We start from the raw sequence: 18,374 nt of genomic DNA on the forward strand, positions 1-18,374 counted from the left end.
CCTATTCCCAATACTGTACTTATTCTGTCAGAGTTGTCTGGTTTTGAAAATTTAAGTCCAAAATTAAAAACGGCTGTGAATAGGATGTTTAGTCAATACATTATGTCCCTAGTAACCATTTCTGAAGCTAAATAGAAGTCAGTTTATGCCTTGGACAGCTCCCAACATATGCAGAGCTGGAGACTGCAGTGTGTAAAAATAAATCACCTCAGCTAGAATATTTTACAAAATCTTTAATGATCCCAAAGGCCTTTCAGAGAAAGTGTTTTACTCAGTTGCATGCAAGTTTCCTGCTAGAACAAGGCACATTTATAGGTGTCATTGTGAGATAATGGAGAAATGTGAGCTATTATGTATGAATGCAAATTGGGGCAAATCGACACTTTGAAACTCCAGGTTAACTCCACCACATTTATGAATTGTATTAATTACTTCTATTTACTTTTAAAATATATTTTACGAAAGTATGATCCTGCATAGTAAGCACTCTAAACAAGGGTTTGTGCAGTAAGCACTACAAGTGTTATAACTTAGTGCTCTTCAATGGCCTTAGTGCATGTTATCAAACATTACTCCATTACCTATTAATTTTTCATTCATTTATTTTTTGAAGAATTTTCATTGTTGGATTTGAATAAATGCAGTAAGGAGAAGTGGTTATATTTTTAGAGGACCAAGGTGACCTTATAATATAAAAATTATAACATGCGATGGGTCACCTTACATTAAATTTGTAGCACCTGTCTGTTAAAAAAATTGCACCAAAAACCTATTTTAAATAAATACTAGTCACTCAAGAACAAAATACTCACAGAAAACATTCAAAATGACAGCGGTTATATTAAAAGTTTCCAATGTATTAGGAAATACCTACAGTATAGCTAATTCTGTTGTCCTTGGAAATATTTTATTCTGTATTGTATATATTCATTACATTATAAAAACAATGAGATTTTGGCTGAGTTGGAAAGTCCAACAGACAGTTAAACAGACATAAACATGGATAAACACTTGGTCTGACAGAGTGACAGTGGTCTTACTGTGAGAAGACACTTGTTCCTACCGAATCCTCTCAGGACAATATTTGAATAGACAAAATCTTCTAAATACTAAAATAACACATACAGAATGAAAAAATACATATCTCTGCCCCATCGCCCACAACTTTCCAAACAAACAAATCAAGAGCTCAAAGAAATGGCTCCTCCACGCCATTCAAACCCAAACCGGCTGAGTCATGGGGCGGCGGAGGAAGAAACCCCTTTCATTCACGATCAGGGGAGAGCGTTACCGGAGACACCAAACCCGTGTGTGCATGGCGCCTGACTCAGACCACCCATCTGAAAATCCCTACGGTTCCCGGTGGCCTGCTCCTGGCATCAAAAGGGAAACTGGTAGACCAGACAGGCCATTGCTAACAGAGGGTGCTGCTACTGCTTGCTTCACTGTCCTCTGGGAAAAGATCCCTTTACTGTGTATATACACACAGCTTTTTTCACCGTCAAACTCAGAAAAGGAGAAACGTGAAAGTGAGGCAAATTTTGGATGTTCAATCTTGATTGTGAGCTCAGTTGTGCCACTCAGTTGTGTCTAAGCAGGAACAACAGGTCTGAGGAATATGTAAATTTGAATATTGTATATGGTTATATATGCGAATGAGTACAGAAGCACGATTCCACTGAGTCACATTCAACAATATTTGACTATTGCGAACAGATTTAACCATTGTGTGAAGAAATATTTGACAATTTGTGTAAGGTTACAAAAGCATTAATTACATGTATGGATGAACAAAGAAAAACAAGGTCACAGAGTAGTATAAAGCTTCCCAACCTTGGCCTAGATTTAATCAACATTTGTCCTTAACTTTGACTTGAGTACAGCAATCACCAGCATTTGTAAAAATGCTGTTGTGAAAAAAAAAAACAGACAAACACTACAATTTAAGGACAAATTTTGATTGAATCCAAGCCCTTGATTACAATAATTGTAAAGCAGTTTTATTTACTCTGTCACTGTTGATCTGTTTTATTGTCAGGGTGCTTCCTGAAAGCACAATTTTACATTCATAATATTGCCACTAAATGAAATCGAAATTTTACCCATCTGTGATTTTGGATGCTTTATTGACTATAATTTGTATGCACTGGAGAAGAACGAGGAACTGGTCAGCCTTTGTGATGGAAGTGCAGACATTATTTAGACTTCCCCGAGGAGATTTTCCATGGAAGAGAGAGGCTTCACAGCAAAAGTAAAAAAAATGCTTCAACAAGGATGAAAGCAGTTCAAGAACAACTAGGGTAAATGCCCGTGTAATTATAAAGGGTGTCTGTTTGTACCTCCAGGAGCAACAACAAACAAAGCTGTGGTGTTGCTAGGCCTGCCAAACCATCCCCTCCCTTCCTGTAAAGAGCATGTTGCCCTGCCCGCAGAGTTGGCTGTGGTAGCAAAGGAACAGCCTTCGTGAACATCCACAGAAGCCATCCCATTATTCTCACTGCCATTAGACCCCTAGTGCCAAGGAACTGGGAGAGCAAACCACACCGTGGTCAATGGGCCCAATTTTGCTCATTTGTGCGAGAGGATGTAGATGCTCTGACATCCTCAATTTGTCTTTTGGAACCTAAACTGTCTTCTTAGAAACATAAACCAAGCCTACACAGTGCTAGCTCAGTTCACAGCATGACCTCACAGGAAAACATATAGCTGCAGGCATATGAACAGTTTGAGTTGAATTGTTTTCAGGGGGGTGGGGGAAGTAGCTGATATGGAATTTCTGCGTCGGTTCGGTAAATACAAAACTTATTTAGAGCAGTTTCAGAGAAAAATCCCTTTTCCAGGATTACACAAACAAGCCAAAGTTTAGTTTCTGACTTCTTTTGTTTCACTCAGCAAAAAAGAAAGCGGGTTGGCATTATTCCATTACTTTCATTTGAAGGGTATGTAAATACCGCCCTCCCACAACCTCTGGCATGCCGTTATTAAAGAATCTTAAAATAAACCCTGTAGCAGGGCTTCCATGGAAGGAGCGGGGGAAAGGGAGACAGAGCAGATCAACCGTACTGTCGGTTTCCACGCCCGCCCAGCAGTCAGTCGGGGGCCACAGGAGGCACCCGCCCGCCCCAGCACCTGTTGGGACCGGGTGAGCATATTTACCAGCTTCCCTAGTGAAGTGAAGGCTGGGAGAATCAAGGGAGGAGGTTTCACAGCCGGGGGGATTACTTTACGCCGGATCATGGCTTTTCCAGTAACACTATCTCCAGGGGTAGGACAGGGAGTTTGTCAGGGCTTCTGGCTTTGCGGCTTCAGGACCAGCCCAAAGACCGATCCGCATCACAACTGCCCCCCTGGAACCATCCACAACAGCTGAGTGTCAGCTCCATCCTGCCACTCCAGAGAACCCCCCCCCCCTCCCCCCAGCCCAAGTTGATAGGCTCCCTGGTAACGACACCCAGTGCGCTCACCACATAGGAGATGACTACTGTATGCTGACAGTCTGAGTGGAGCTGGTATATATGCTGTTTCCACCCTTTTGGTATTTAATGGCTTAGGCCTGCACACAAGCAAATATACATTAACTTTGAGTAAAGCAGATTATTATTATTATTATTATTATTATTATTATTATTATTATTATTATTATTATTATTATTATGTGTGGTTGCCTTTGGCAATCTCACTACTATTATATGACATATTATTCTTCTTTATTTCACCCATTTATGGGACCTCTACTCCTCCCAGAATTTTCGCACCACATACACGTGCATTATGTCAAATCGAGTGGCTTCATAAGGAATGGTGTGCTATTACATCATGGAAAGTTTTGGTGCCTACAACCTACAACCCCATATCAACCACCTAGAATACCCTAGCAACCACCTAGCTACACCCTAGAAACCACCTAGAACACCTTAGCAACTGCCTAGAACTCCATAGCAACCACCTAGCAACACCCTAGCAACTGCCTATAACTCCATAGCAACCACCTAGCAACCACCTAAAACACCGTAGCAGCTTCCTAGAACTCCATAGCAACCACCTAGCAACACCCTAGCAACCACCTAGAACTCCATATAAACCAACTAGCAACACCCTAGCAACTGCCTAGAACTCTATAGCAACCACCTAGCAACACCATAGCAACCACCTACAACTCCATACCAACCACCTAGAATAACATAGCAACCACCTAGCTACACCCTAGAAACCACCTAGAACACCTTATCAACTGCCTAGAACTCCATAGCAACCACATAGCAACACCCTAGCTACCACTTAGAATACCCTTGCAACCACGTAAAACACCATAGCAACTACCTAGCAATACCCTAACAACCGCGTAAAGCACCATCGCAACTACCTAGCAACACCCTAGAACACCCTAGCACCCGCATACAACACCACAAAAATCACCTAGCAACACCCTAGCAACCATATCCATAGCACACATCAAGTTTTGATGAAGAGTTAATTTAGCTCCATATATATGTGTTGCAAATCAACTCGTTGCCACGATGTTATAGCACACACAATACTCTGTTTCTGCTCATACTACAGACACTGTTCACTTTGTTCAGCACAACATCGACTTTGCATTGGCGGCAACCACACTTCACAATTTCTGCAGGAATTGTCTAGTTATTTTTATTATTTCAGACCAAGACAAAACAGCCCTACAAATGAACAGACAAAATTGTACAAATCAATGAAAACATGCTGCAGCATTTAAATTCACAATCTAAATTTGATTTGAAAATGCATTTCATTCAGATTGAATAGAGGGCTTCCTTTTGTTTTAAATAACTTTCAGTTCTCTTTGAAGGTTATCAAAGCTTAATATGTAACACAAATTTGTGAATATTGCTTTTTTTTAGATTCTCAGGGAAAGTGCATGTACTGTATCACAACACATCTAACAAATCTAACTGAATATGAAATGGAAAGAGAGAATTTAAAATTAAACATTAAGCAATGGTTGACATTAAAGCTAAATATTTTAAAGCAAAACAAAGTCAATGCCTTTGGGGAAAAAAAAACCCTCAGGACATTTTAGTGTCAGTATTTCTGATTGGTTGACAGCAGGAAGATGGTCAGAGCCTAGTTTGATGCATCTGTCTTGGGGGCAAATTATATTAAAACAACCCGTTAAAGTACAAATCGGATGGAAATCCCTTTTTATGTTCGCTGTAAAGCTGCTTAGAGAACCAGATTTGTAATTGGTGATTAGTGGGTGGACTTTTTTTGGATTTTACTCTGGGAGGGATTGAATCTGCTTTCATTGGCTTGTACAGTGGGAATTTCAGTTCCACGGTTGTTTAGCTAATCAATTTTCCATCTCGAGCACGCTCTGTTTTGAAGAGCATGAGTAATGTCAGTGCCAAAACTGGTGCTCTAAATACATTTCACAAAATCAAACATAGCGGTTGTTTTACACCCCGTTTGTTTTTTCCCCTGCCAGATGCGTGGATAACGGTGTTAATTAAAACCCATTAGGATGGAAATCATTGTCTGCACTTTGCAAAACAAGACATTTTGACATCACTGGACACAGCGTTGTTTTACCCCACTACTGTGCACGCAAAACCATTGGGTTGAACGGAGGCAGTTGGCTGGGTTTAAACAAAAGTTTGTTTTAACAGGTTCAGAAGTCTACATGATTGTGAAGATAGACACCTCAGGAAATGGCCTCAATATGTGTTCTTGGATCAGTTTAGATTTCTGTTACAAAATCATTTTCATTACATTTGAGTGGCACAGGCTGACCTGGGACTCAGTTTGCCTGATTTAGTTTACTCCACTGTGGGAAGTGTCTGTATTGCCCCACTGTGTAGATCTGGGTCATGGAGGGGTCCAAATGTTAGATTGCTATTTTATAAGAGCGTAGTAAGAGAACGACCAGAAGATGGCAGAGTAAGGGAATGACATCACAAATATTCATCTTAATGAGGCTGATATGATGGTATTTATGTATCAGCTGGCATTGATGGAATAGTGTAACAGCAGAAAAGGATTCCCAGACTATGTTTACACAGGATGACCTCAACATCTCACCCCTTTCCACTGTTGGATGGGAAACTACCATCCTTTCCCTGCTACTTCCCACTGATGACTGCCCTGCTGTCTGCCTATCAAACATATTAACATGCAGTATATTAGCCACATGGGCTACAACATGTTCATTTGGCTATTCTTCCAAAATAGCGTGAACCGATCTAGTTCCTGGTATAAATATCAATTCTCTTGTCTTCACCAGTCAGAGATATTTTAATTACAATGATGCACAAGGGGATAGCAGTCTAACAGTCATGCCTGAGTGATCAGATGGGAAAACATGACGCCATTTAAACTCAGGTCCACAGCACCTGACAGCTGTCTTGCATACAGTAGGTGGGAGCATGTCTGCTAGCTGGCCTAAATACTTTCATGGTCAATAAAATAAAGCTCAATAAAAAGAATCTAATCATTGTACCTTGATTACATATTTGTCTGTTGCATTGATCCCATAAAACATAATGAATAATATTATTTGTAATAATAGTTATGTTACATTTTAAAATAGTATTTATGACAATCACCGTACTGTATGTTGAAATTACTCAAATACCTTGCTCAAGCTTAAGACAGCTGTGCCCCACTAGACATATAAACCTGCAATCATCCGATTACCCTACAAAGGAATAAAGCCAACTGCAGCAGTGTATTTTGAATTAGCAGAAGTGAAAACATGAGCTCATTATTTTGATCTGGAAAAGAGAAGCTACTCAAGTAAAATAAGGGGATTTTTGTTTTCATGACAAAACTTTGCTGATCAACTTCCAACGCATTCTCCCACCCTCAATTATGAAAAAAGAACTGAAGCTTTTTACATCATGTCAGAAACTTTGCATTTATGATCTGTCAAAATCCATGGCCGTCCATCCATCAGTACCAGTTAAAAAAGACTGACATATCTTGGTTTTTGGATAAAAATGTAAGCATGAGTCTACACTCATTGATATATTGCAAAACTCATAATACAGTATACTGTGACATTTTGATCATGACTGCATAGCATGTATCACTTAGAGTGCTCTCACATTTGCATCGACATCCTGTTTACATTTCAACTTCCACCATTTGTTATCTGTCCTCAATGAACACAGGGCGATATGACATATCAAGTGGCGCAGGCTTGATACGCATATGCACATGCTGAGAATGATGTAACTGTCATTATTCCCTTAAAGGTCAGGCTGTGATGTCCTGCAGGTGGTCTTCCTGTCTCACAGGTAGCATCCAATAACCCGTGAAAAGTCGTGATGGCTGGGGATGGACCGGGCATGATGGGAGGATGCCGGTCTGAGAAGCCTCCGCCTCCTCCCTCTCCTGCTGCTTCGACGGCGGGTTTCTGGACCGCCAGTAAAGCGGACCATGAGACCTTTCTTGGTTCCATGCCATTCTCCCGCTTTTGTTTTTGCTGTCTGGTCGTCAGGGCAACCAGATTTTTCTCTTTTTTTAAAGTTTGCTTTTTTGCTTAAAGTGATTCTCAAGGTGGAGGTTATGAGTTTACTCGAAACAAACAGATTGTCAAGCGGTTTCAAATGAACCCAACTTGAACTGTGTGACTGTATATTCAGAGCAGCATAGGATAATGGTCCATATGCCATAACTTCCCAGTAAAGTTACATATTCAGATGTCTCAAGGAGTAATAAAAATATATTAATTTCTCCATACTGTGGTGTAGTTTTGTTGGTTCATTGCAAAACACAAGCTATAAAATGAACTTTGAAAAGTGACTTAATGTTGAGCAAGAAATGAATGCAAATTTCCTGATACATTTTTTATTTTGCTGCTTGTTTTTATGGGTTTAAATATGGTCCCTTTGCAACAACTCTGGCTAGCTCGCTTAGATAAGTATATTTTATGACTGTTATTATACAGTTTTTTTGGCTGAGATATGTCATTTAAATATATTCAAATTGAATGAGTGCTTTCTGGAGTCAGCCCATGGCTAATGAGAGGCTGCAGCATTCTAATGTTATATTTCAAGATTGATTGTAGTGAATGAAACAATAAGAAACAGCATTGCTCATTAAAAAATGGACTTCATATCCTTGTCATGAATAATATCTGTGTGGCACTACACCAAGGGATGAAGCTTAGCAGGTTTTGGACAGAGGAATGAATCAGAGCCCCCCCCCCCCCCCCCTCTGGTACAGTGACAGCGCTAGTGGGGAAGAGTCACTGAGTGACAGCTCAATTACTCTCCAGCGTCCCTATTGGCCGTGCTTCCATCATGGCGGGTATGAATGATACATAATTAATAAAGGGAAGGACAACCAGTCTACCAGACTTCCAGAGTGTGACACGAGGGCCCATGCTGTTTAGACCAGCCCCCAGTCCCCAGCCCCCACCCTCACAACCCCAGCATAGGGAGAGGTAGAGCAGGAGGGCCCTACTCAGGGATTCTGGTCCATGTAGCATTGGCTGGGGACCCCCTTATAAACTCAAAGTTAGTATACAACACACATGGGATTATTTTTTATTTTACCTCAAAGCCTTTAGTTGTTTTTTTCTTCCATGTATATTAAAGAGGAAATATTGCTGAGAGCCATATGTATTCTGGAAATGCTTGGAGAGACTTTTTTATATTTTGAAGTCAAGAAATACATACATGACTTAACAATATGATTGCCGTTACTATATGGTTGTGAAATTATTCAGCTTTTATGGCCCGGAATTGATCACATTAAGACATTCTTACGGGATTCTCACACCCTCCGTTACATTGTGGGTTTATCGGTTACTCTCAATTTAGAACAGAGTCTTTTATGGAACAGGAACTTCCCACTCACATATATGCAAAAAACGATTTTGTTCTAAATTAAGTTCTTCCGGCATTTTAAATCCAGTCAGCAAATTCCTGTGTTTGTAGACATCAACACAGACTGGAACCCCACAAGCTATTTTTAGCACCTTAGAAACCAGTTATTGTAACATGTAATTACAGACCTTTATACAGCACTTAATTTACAAACAATATGGTGTCCTTTTACACAGCATCGTTACATTGCTAATGACCGTGCATTTATTGAGGACCCACTGTATAACAGCAAGCTCCAACTGCAGTTTAATGTGCCACTAAGGACAAAATGCCAAATCAATTTCACTTTTTCCTTTGATTTTCTTTGATTTAGGTTTCCCATCAAAGGCAAATGACTGGATTTGACTGTGCCACAATGTGACTAATGCTGAAATATTAATCTGAGCAAGTGTTTCTTGATATTGTACTTTAAACTGATTTTCTTTTATTTTAAACTAATAATAATGTACACGTACGGGCAAAGGAACTTTCTACGGAAAATAGTACAAATGGTACCGCAGGAAGAAATCTAGTTTTAAAACAATTCACAAAATATATAATACCAATTCTAAATGCTAAAGGAACAGATTTGTATAAGCAATGACTTTGGAATGGATGAAGGCCCTAGCAGTTTTCACAATACTGGTTATAATTTAATAACATTACATGAACATGTCAGATTTATATAGTTCATCTATAGTTATTTAAAGTTGTGGAGTCAAATAAATTTATCAGTATAATTTCTTATTCATGAATACTTTTTAAAATATTGTTTCTTTATGTTGAATTGCATGGGTTTTTGTTTTTTTGCCCATTGATCTTGGTATTTTTAAATTTAGTTGAAATCCATAGTCTCTGTTATGTATCTGATTATAATTATCTCAATCTTACCTCCATTTATCTCTATGCAACTCTGACCAAATATTCAGCTTAGTGGCCTGGGAGAGTGTGGCCTGCAGCCTAGAAAGGGTACAAGACGTCTCTCTCTCATCAATCTTTCCCCCCCTCCCTCACACCCTCCCTCCCTCCCTCCCTCTCTCATGCTCTTGGGAATTGAGGACATTGCGGGAATTCAATTTAGATCCTCGGAATTCGGAGAGGAAATGACAAACAACCGTTTTAAACAGACCAAGGGACAGGGAGATCGAAGACAGGCAGCTGGGTAGGGTTTCACTTTTAAGGACAGGAAATAGGAGGCAAAAAACTGACTCCATCATGCCAAGCGATGTTGTGTTTTCGGAACAAACTACCTAATCATGGTGCAGGAGAGGAACAGACTGGAACTTTTCACTCAGGGGTCTGGTGTGGTTCCTGTACCAAAACCCTTCTCAGTTGCCAAACGTCCTTTTTGCCCCTTACTGCCCTGCTCACGCCTCTGCCCATCCCACAAGTGTTTCTGAGAAGGCCCCGTGCGCCCTGAACCCGTCCCTTTGGCCCGGCAGCCCTTCTGCTCTTAACCGGTGGAAATGTTAGCTGCGGGGGAGGCCTAGCGATCGCACAGCCGGCGACTGGCGGAGTTGCTCTTGGCGCAGTCTTGGCCTGTGCCACCGAGCTAGGAGCGGCTGCCACTCTGCATTACGGTCCCCCCCCCCCGCTTCCAGAAGAGACAGCCATTTCATGCATCCAAGAAATTACGCGGTTTGAGAGCAAAAATTCGATAATAAGCTTATTTTCCTCTCCCCGCAGGCAAGGAAAAAAGGAGTGGAGGAATTATATGGTGTGTTAACTTAAAAAAAGAATCTCCCGGTGGTACGTCGTGTTCTGGTTCTTTTTTTTTTTTTTTTAAAGGGGGGTGAAAAGAAACGGCGCTCCCATGTGGAGCGGAGCCGGGGCGCCGTTGGCGTTGAAAAGAGGTGGACTGGAAAGGAGGTTGGCCTCCCAGCCCGCACTCTTCCTCTCAATCCCCATCAGCCATTTGCAACCCCTGGTGTCGGAGACGTTTTCCAGCAGCTTTAGAGGCAGAGAGCTCCATTTCCCCTGTCCGCCTGCTGTTTTCTTATCTTGTCTGGGCAAACGGTGTGAAGAATGTAAAGCTGAGTTTTACCTCTACTGATGTTTTCTTGAGCCATTAAAGCAAATTAGGTCTTGAATAACACGTCACAATGCTAGCCAGCCATCCTTTCATTATTACAGCCCTTCAGATGAAGAGAAAACCTTGTGTGTGCCGCAAGATTTTCAGTCTGCGATCACTGCCACCTACATTTTCCATCAAAAGCACATTGTCTGTAATGTGCGAAAGTTCTATGTTGATAACTTGTATTCCTTTGTCTACAGAATCTAGGGATTGCTTATATGGCATCACAACATATCTGTCGCCTAGTAACTGAAGCATCACCCACTCAGGCATTACACAACTGTGTCACTAACCTATTGAGTTTGGCATAGCTTACAGGAGTCATAGTGGAAACAGAGATGGTTGAAATATTCAAGTCTAAGGATAGAAAAAGTGTAGAACACACCAAAATAACAAGCTTAGATAGGCCGAGTGGCATTTTTTTGTCAGAAAACATCACTGTGTTCTAATGGTACTATGGGAAAATGATGGGTGAGGTCAGGGGGGCAGATAATTAGGATTTGAGAAACACGAGCACCCTTCCCCCCACAAACTTCCATTTCCTCATACCTCCTGTCCCCAAGTGAAGGGGGTGAGCAGAGGCCCTGGGCCAGGACCTATAGCTGTAATCCCTGGAGCCTGGAGTAGTTAGCTTCACAACAGGGTTCCCACACACCAAGATGACCTCCTGGCCCTCTCTGGCGATTGTGACCTCAGGTCAGGCTAAATCTCTTTAAGTACCTTTTCCCCTTTTCTGTTTTTCTCTTTTGACGTGGTCCACATAATGAAGACATCATTTACACCCAGAAATATAGGCTGGATGAAGACACGTCTTAAAGATGACAAATAACCAATATAAAAAATATGTGAAGGGAAAAAAGTATTTTTCCCTTCACAAACACAAATTAGCGTGCTAATTTTGTGATTTCTGTTCTTCGCAATCTTAATAAAGTAAATGTTTTGACTTTAGTGCAAGCACAAATGTTGACTGAAGACCTGTGTTAACACTGACTAACAGGAAATCAAAATCATGCACCTTCTCTTAACTTTCAGAAATATATACCATAAAACAGGCAATGCACCATTGCTCAAGCCCAAAGGTTTTCCTTAAATAGTGTTAAGATTGCTTGCTTCATATCCTTCATATATTCAGCAGACTACATTTCTGTCAAAACCACTTTGCCCATAAATGGCACACAGAGAGTTGTGTTTATTCAACACATTCATAAGCATTCAACCACACTATGTAGTTCAATTCATATAACATTCTGCATGTATAATCTTTCAGTGCTCTATTTTTATTGTATCGATTGAGTGCTGAGTTCTTAAACATAACTTGAAATTAACACGTGGCAAACTGTAATGCAGAAGCATGATGTTCTGAGATTTTAATAAAGGGCAGGAGGCACAATTCAATTTCTGTGCAATGCCACAGAAGTAGAGAGGTACTTTATTGCTAATAATTCCATAATTTTGAAAAAGTAAACTTTGGAGAAGATGAGCGAGAGCCTGGATATTAACCAAAAAAGGTATCCCTTCTTAAAACAGCACAAGACTTATCTGGATTGAGAATGTGCCGAACTCTCACCGGATAATGGCAGGAGTACCTCTGCCAGCAGAAAGCAGGCATTCAGTTGAAGACCCCAGCAGGTATGGAAACTTTCAGCAGTTCAAATAGGCATAATATTTCTTCAAGGTGCATGTGGACAATGCCAAAACCAGAGCTTCTACTTTACAATGCTTTGTTTCACTGACTTTGTCTCATAGGCTGCATTCAGGCCAACAAGAAAAGTCCCCTCTTGAGGTCTCACCTCAAACGCACTGGAAGAAACAGGAAAGCTTTTGGCAAAAACTTTATGAGAGGATGAGTCAAATTAAGTTTTATAACATCTTATTGCATATTTAACACCATTAGTGTGGTTGTGCAGATTATGAATATCGAAAAAATAATGAAGCCCAAATGAAAATGAACTTTTTTTTAAAAACAAAAAAGACCTTTTTTATTTTTCTGTCTGGATGTGGGACAAGCCCCAGGCCGGGCCACACCTGCTGCTCTCAGGCTACAAGATAATCTTCCGTTCCTGCATCACTAATGGCGGAGTCAACACACGGCAGGCCTGATGAGCCAAAGTTGTAGCTGGGGTATATGCATGGAGAAAATGGCAAGCTAGTTTCACATTGTACACTGTCACAGCCGTAAAATTGCAAGTGCAGAAATATCGATGTTTACGTGCATCTGAACGGTAGCTGAAGTCTGTGACAAGCACACGTTATAAGAAGAGGTTTGATCGGGAGGAGCGCTGGTTGGGGATGGTGCGGGTGAGTGGGGGGGGGGCTGGCTATATGTGTGTCAGTGGAATTTCTTAAGTGACAGGCTAAAATCGAGAGAAGACTCTATTGCCAAACTTGGTGGAGGCACTGACAAAGTTGGGTGCTGATTAGTGGCAGATGTGCTCGAGCAGGGCCACCAAGGCGCCCCCCGCGGCGTGCGGGACTGTCACAGGGAATCTGTCGGCCGCTTTTCATGGGTGGACAGTGGTGCCGTAGGTCTTCCGGAGGTATCCGGGATCGCTCTGAAATCTGCCAGCATTTTTCTCGCCGTGCCACAGAATTTCACCGTCAAAAGGGCCTCGTTGAAATATCTCACTCTCAGCACTGCTCCCGAAATAGAAAACAGCAGTGATACACAGGCCTGAAGAGGGGAAGCAGATCCAACCTGTTTCACAACTGCTAAAATACGGAAAGTCAAGTGGTACAGTATGCAAATCATACTGCGTGCATATGTATCATCGGTCTTTATGAACGTATGATGAGTGTTTTGTAGTTTTATAATCTTGGCGATTTTGTCTTTTATAGTCCAGGGACTGTGGTGGCTGTGTGGGAACTCTTGTCAGTTTTGGTTAATCTCATTTCAGTTAGACAGGAATTCCACTTTTCGACTCTTCAAAATCAGAGGAGCAGTACTACTATAAAGGCAACGGAATAATGTGCCTGCAATTTTCAGAATATAACTGGCTCAGCTGCATAAGTATGTGATTCAGCAGCACATTATTTTAAAAATGGAGGAAAAAGCTTATTTCCAGCATCCTCACCAGAAATGTGTTCTCGCAAAACGACTTGGTTTGATTTTTTATCAACATCAGATTATGCTGTGATTGCAGCTTCAGGAAATGTGGCACAGTATTATAATGATTTCCTCATGTACCACTGTAGCAAACTGTTCAATTTAAAGAGTCGTGTAATGTCTGTATGTTTTTTAAATTAACTGTGATATTAAATTAGGTAAAAACGTGCAGACGGACCAAGCAGTTCCATATTAACAGAGCGCTCTGGTGAATCTCAGATTTAATAATTTATCACTGTGGGATGTAAGAGCATTGCTAAGAAGCAAATTGGGATCATCTCTGCATGGCCACCAAGGATTTGCTGGCTGGAAGCATAACTAAGTTTCTTTCAACCCTGTAGCTTTTATCCCAGTTAAACTACAGCATTTAAATGGATAACCCTTGAAAGATATCTCATTCTGTACAGAGAAACACTCTGTGTAGATTCTGTGCTGCATCTAATTGTGCTACAAGTTACCCCCTGGGGGTTTTAATATTGTGACATGACGAAATGCCCTCAAATCCCCCTCTCCTACGCTTTCCTTAAGAGACCCACCATATAACAAGGAAAATAAGATGTGCCTAATTTTGAAAATTGATCATTGCGTAAAAGGGGCGAGTTAAATATGATCAGACACGGTGAAATTCAAAATGCTGACTTCAGACGTAAAGTTATACTTTTGAAAATTAGTTTGATAGCAGCCCTCACCCTGCATCCTCCACCATCCTCATACCCTCCTGAAATACCCCCTGATTTTCACTACTCTACCCGGCTATTTCATTATCTCTCCCTCTCTTTCTCTAGCTTCCTCATCAAGAGCTATTGAATGACTGACTGGAGCCACTGCACAGGCCACCTTTTAGCATGCAATCCAAATGCTAAGTGGAAGTGAAATGATACCCTGGATTGTGTATTAGAGCTGAGATTTCCTTTGGCCTTCCATCCCACCAGCCATTCAAACCACACTGCAAGGATTAAAACATTAAAAGGAAGGCCAGTTTGTTCATGCTTTAATACTTAATAGTCACAAGTTTAAATCACAATATAATAATAATAATAATAATAATAATAATAATAATAATTATTATTATTATTATGATTATTATTTCTACCAGAATTACAGTATCACTATTACTTAAAGGTAGTAGAATCAGTCACTAGGGATAAAGCTAGTAACAGTAGCAATAATTCCAAAAAGATAATTCAATAGAAAAATGCACTTGAGACAACAGGGCAGCATCCTCCATGGCTAATCTAGCGGGGAGAGGGGGCACCCAGTGGCACGTTAATCAGAGTGATGGATAAGGTCCTGTGCCCTGGAGCCTCACCGGGCTAGACACAGAATCAACACGGGCCTCGCTCTCCAAAATGTCTCGTCCCCCGCGAACAATAGACAAGCGGAGCTACAGGGGCTCCGGCGAAGAGGAGGGGTGCAGGGCCACACAGGGACCGAGATGGGCACCATTTCACACATTGCTGGCCGCTGATAGAAACTCAGATGTTTACCTGGGGAGAGAGAGAGAGCGCAGTTGGACCTCAACCAGCAGCCAAAATAAGGCTGGGGTCATTCTTATTGTCTAGTTTTTCCTCCAAATAACGATAGTCACACACTGTGAAGGGTGCTGTAGACGAAACCATTAAAATTTTGAGTTATACCCCCCGCATCAGTGGTCACATTAAAAAATGTGACCACTTTTTACGCAAAAAGAGGAAAAACACAGGACAAAATACACTGCATTCTATAAACACAGATATTCTGAGGTCTTTTTTTACAAATTACAATGGCCGATGACCCAGACGAGCCACAACAAAATAATTACTCCTGTTTCTTTGTGCTAATTGTCATTCAGTGTCTGATATTTGCATTGTTTATCGATTGTAGTATTTATAAAGCCATTGATAGGGCAGCATGATTGAAAGAGAAAGCACTTATTTGGAATGAAATGTCGAAAACAAGATGGTCAAGGTCGAGCTAGCATGCTGAACATTAGTAAACTAAAATAAATCGCTCTCAGGGTTTTTAAAAAATATTATTAGCTTGTATGGCAAAAATGTGTTTTGACCAGAAAGGCAAAACATTACTTTTAACGTATTTCGTCCCACTAATCCTGCTATTTCATTCCGCTTCTGTTACAAGCTTTGAACAACATACATTTATTGTGATGTTATTGTGAGTTCGGATATTACGGCAAAACTAGTTGTTTTTTATCAGAAAGCAAGTGAATTAGTATAAAACACAGATTTTGAAATGCCCTACGTTCCAAAAGACGCAGCATTCCATGAGCTAGTGCAACCACTGTGTCTTCATCGCCCGTTAATACTGGTGTGCTATTTGTCGTTAACCATTTGTGTGAATGTGAGCGCGTATTTATCTGTGGTGCAGACAAGCACAAAGCCAAGATAGAATTTCCACCCGATAAATGGACGCTGCTGACCTATTCAAGAGCAATATCTTTGTATAAAGATGAATATTGAAGGCTCACATATGTCTTCACAAGATAATTCGCTCCTTCAGTGAATATATCCAATGACATCATATTGTTGAGACAACTGTTGCTCAGTCATGAAGAAATCAAAAATTCTAGAAAACATGTTCAGGTATAAAACAAATGGAGACAAGCACATTTTAAAATAAGTTTTACAAAACTCTTAGGGTAGGGGTAGACAATGAGGAGTCTGCTCTTAATTATTTAACAAGGCAACTCATTTACTTGATCTGACATGTTTGCCAAATTTCTTGACAAGCCCATGAATGGCAGCTGAATATTGTTATAGTGCCCCTATATGAAACATTTTATTGTGATCTAACCTATGAGTGAACCAGTGCTATTGTATACTGGTAATTAGCTAAGTGAGCCAGGGTAATTGGTGGAAATGAAAACCTTCCAGGAATGGAATTGCCTATTCCTATATTAGGGGAACAAGGAAGATTGTAGACTAATGCCAACTTTGCTATAAGTCTATGAGTCACTTAAGAGACAATTTTTTGATATTAAGGGAAACATTCTGCTTCTTCCACTTTTATGTCACCCAAAAATGAGAAATTAGAATAATAACAAGCATATCTGTTGTCTTTAGTGGTTAGTAACTACTTGCCTTGCAAATAGTCATAGGCATATCTGTTGTCGTTAGTAGTTAGTAGCTATTTGATTTGCAGTTGTAGTAGCTACAGTACATGCTGTTTGATCCATGTGCTTGCAACGATTCCTAAACTGTATAATAGGCCTCTATTCAAAAATTTCTGCAAATGTGATTTTCAGCTGCCAATGTAGCACATTGTAGGTTCTACTGCAAACTAGCTGCATTAATAATACATTTTCCACTACAATCCCCAGTAGCTTAACCCATCCACTGTGACGTATTAGCCGTATTCCTTAAGTTGAGGCTGATCAGGAGCTCACTTCCCCCTTCAATGGAAAAATGAACAGCGATGACTGATGTTACCTATGGCATGGATGCTTACAATGGGGGGACGCGATGAACTGTTTTTAAGGAAACAATACATTCAAATGCATCACAGGAGTGGCAAGTGACAATCTGACTCAGTGTTTATCCATCTAATTTTCGGCTCTTCCGTTACACTACAGACACATGCTGTGCATTTTAATTGTGGACGTCAGGTTGCTTAATTAATTACAAAGAATGTTTAAGGTGCATCAGTTGACAAGCTGCATTATCCTAATCTGAAAATAAAAGTGATAAAAACGATAAATGCATTTCTTTGCACACAAGGAAGACTGAATATAGGTAGTGGAAGTCAATCATTTTAAAGACAAGTCTGTCCCGAATTACACTGGTGTCATTAGAGCACTTGGCTTTGTGCTCTGTGCACTGTGGTTCGCTCGTTCCCCCCTCTCTCTGAGTGCAGATGAAGGTAACAGGTCGAGCCAGCCCTGGCTCCATCTGCTCAAAGCTCTTGGACTCTCACGGCCCCTGGAGCAGACCAGCACTTGGCAAAAAAACCCCGTTTTTTTCCCCCTGCAGCTTGGGGCTGCGCTGCATGTCTGGAACAGTGCTGAAAAGACTCTGCTGAAGATGGCCTGCAAAGAATATGCTGGACGAACAAGCTTGGGGGACGTCGGAGAACAAGGCCAAGAAATGATACGACAGCGGCGGCGTACACACAGCTTGACCAGATGGAAAACCCAAATTAAAAAAAAAAGGACTCAGGAATCCTGCTAACGGTTTTCCAAAGGTGCACATGCAGCGTAGGAATGCCTCACCCCGTGTTTAAATCATTAAAAAAACAACGCTAGCAATGACAGCGACGCTCCAACCGCCCACAGCGAGGCCTCGGGTGCAGAAATGCAACGGCAATCTCCTCTTTTCCCCGTTTAATTTTCCGTTCGATCGGTGAGGGTACGCGCGCT

The 18,374-nt window shown here is 41.0% G+C and overlaps 1 long non-coding RNA gene across 2 annotated transcripts in view; it reads right to left on the minus strand.

The window, feature by feature from the left end:
* Positions 1-15,135: 15,135 nt before the first annotated feature.
* Positions 15,136-18,374, minus strand: part of LOC118212398 — a 190,871-nt gene continuing 187,632 nt past the window's right edge. For both annotated transcript variants that reach the window (XR_004762212.1, XR_004762213.1), the window contains exon 3: positions 15,136-15,510. This is a non-coding gene — a long non-coding RNA (uncharacterized LOC118212398). The remainder of the gene's footprint in view (positions 15,511-18,374) is intronic.

This window comes from Anguilla anguilla, chromosome 14, assembly GCF_013347855.1.
Source record: "Anguilla anguilla isolate fAngAng1 chromosome 14, fAngAng1.pri, whole genome shotgun sequence".
In the NCBI taxonomy this organism is placed as follows: domain Eukaryota; kingdom Metazoa; phylum Chordata; class Actinopteri; order Anguilliformes; family Anguillidae; genus Anguilla; species Anguilla anguilla.